The sequence below is a fragment of the Budorcas taxicolor genome, chromosome 17 (assembly GCF_023091745.1).
Source record: "Budorcas taxicolor isolate Tak-1 chromosome 17, Takin1.1, whole genome shotgun sequence".
NCBI classification, from domain to species: domain Eukaryota; kingdom Metazoa; phylum Chordata; class Mammalia; order Artiodactyla; family Bovidae; genus Budorcas; species Budorcas taxicolor.
In genome coordinates this window covers 4,493,922-4,496,168 of record NC_068926.1, presented here as the reverse complement: position 1 = coordinate 4,496,168, position 2,247 = coordinate 4,493,922, and the positions used below count along the sequence as shown (strand labels likewise).

General features: G+C 37.3%; 1 non-coding gene across 1 annotated transcript; it reads right to left on the bottom strand.

Moving 5' to 3' along the window:
* Positions 1–995: 995 nt before the first annotated feature.
* On the bottom strand, positions 996–1,102 carry LOC128062672 (U6 spliceosomal RNA). Its single transcript, XR_008200826.1, has one exon. It is a non-coding gene; the product is annotated as a U6 spliceosomal RNA (small nuclear RNA).
* Between the last annotated feature and the right edge of the window lie 1,145 nt (positions 1,103–2,247).

The following is a 2,247-nucleotide window of genomic DNA, read 5'->3' as shown; positions in this document are numbered from 1 at the left end:
TGCATCGAACATAGACTGGTGATTCGTTTCTTACATGATAGTATACATGTTTCAATGCCATTCTGCCAAATCATCCCACCCTCACCCTCTCCCTCAGAGTCCAAAAGTCTGCTCTACACATCTGTGTCTCTTTTGCTGTCTCGCATACAGGGTCATCATTACCATCTTTCTAAATTCCATATATATGTGTCAGTATACTATATTGGTGTTTTTCTTTAATCGGCTCCAGTTTCATCCATCTCATTAGAACTGATTCAAATTTATTCTTTTTAATGGCTGAGTAATACTCCATTGTGTATATGTACCACAGCTTTCTTATCCATTCATCTGCTATGGACATCTAGGTTGTTTCCATGTCCTGGCTATTATAAACAGTGCTGCAATGAACATTGGGTCTCTTTCAATTCTGGTTTCCTCGGTGTGTATGCCCAGCAGTGGGATTGCTAGGTCATAAGGCAGTTCTATTTGCAATTTTTTAAGGAATCTCCACACTGTTCTCCATAGTGGCTGTACTAGTTTGCATTCCCACCAACAGTGTAAGAGGGTTCCCTTTTTTCCACACCCTCTCCAGCATTTATTGCTTGCAGACTTTTGGATCACAGCCATTCTGACTGGTGTGAAATGGTACCTCACTGTGGTCTTGATTTGCATTTCTTTAATAATGAGTGATGTTGAGCATCTTTTCATGTGTTTGTTAGCCATCCGTATGTCTTCTTTGGAGAAATGTCTGTTTAGTTCTTTGGCCCATTTTTTGATTGGGTTGTTTATTTTTCTGGAATTGAGCTGCATAAGTTGCTTGTATATTTTTGAGATTAGTTGTTTGTCAGTTGCTTCATTTGCTATTATTTTCTCCCATTCAGAAGGCTGTCTTTTCACCTTGCTGATATTTTCCTTTGTTGTGCAGAAGCTTTTAATTTCAATTAGATCCCATTTGTTTATTTTTGCTTTTATTTCCAGAATCCTGGGAGGATCCATAGAGGATCCTGCTGTGATTTAAAAATATGGAACGCTTCATGAATTTGCATGTCATCCTTGCACAGGGGCCATGCTAATCTTCTCTGTATCGTTCCAATTTTAGTATATGTGTTGCCAAAGCAAGCACCCTCTCTGGTTTCTTACCAGCTCATATGTGGCACTGCGTTTGTAGTGGCTGAACTGTGCTTGTCATGATGAACGTGGGTCTGGGTAAGCTCCTCGCTGTCTAGATTTCTTTCAACTTAGAAGTTTGATCATAATGTCTTCCGGTGTTTGGACAGGTTGGCTACAATTCAGAAACTGTTTTTCTCATATTTCCCAATGATATTTCCCTTATCAACTTGGTTGAAAAGAGGAATTTTAGATTTGCTATGAAAAAACAAAAGCAATTGATCTTTTCTCTTAACCTCAAGAATTGCATGGTTAGAATTTTAGAAGGCTTAGCTCTTTTTTCTGAGCTATTTTCCACATTCACATATTCCAAATATCTCTGTGCAGAGAAATGGACTTTGGGAACCAGAACTTTTCTTGGAGAACATCCTTAGAAGACTCAGTTCTGCCTACCACGAGGGTGATACACAGGGAAGATGAGGGGAGGGTGAGTCCTGGTTGAGAGTTGTCGTTCCATGAATTCATGCTTCTGGGAGAGGAACATGTTCACTCTCTTTTAAATTGAAGTATAGTTCATTTACAATGTTGTATTAATTACAGCTGTACAGCAAAGTGATTCAGTTATACATTTATATATACATATTCAGTTATACATATATGTATAATGTGTATATATATACATTCTTTAAAAAATATTCTTTCCATTATACTTTATCATAAGATATTGAATATAGTTCTCTGTGTTATACAGCAGGATCTTGTTGTTTATCCATTTTACCTATAAAAGCTTACATCTGCTAACCCCAGCCTCCCACTCCATCCCTTCTCCAACCCCTGTCCCTTGGCAACCATTGGTCTGTTCTTTATGTCTGTGATTCTGTTTCAATTTCATGGGTAGGTTCATTTGTGTTATATTTTAGATTCTACATATAAGTGATATGATAAAGTATTTGTCTTTCTCTTTCTGATTTAATTCACTTAGTATGATAATATCTAGTTGCATCCGTGTTGCTGCAAATGACATTATTTCACTCTTTTATGGCTGAGTCATTATTCCGTTATATCTATCTACATACATCATATCTTTATCCATTCATCTGTTGATGGACATTTAGGCTGTTTCCATGTCTTGGCTATTGTGAATAGAGCTGCTATGAACAT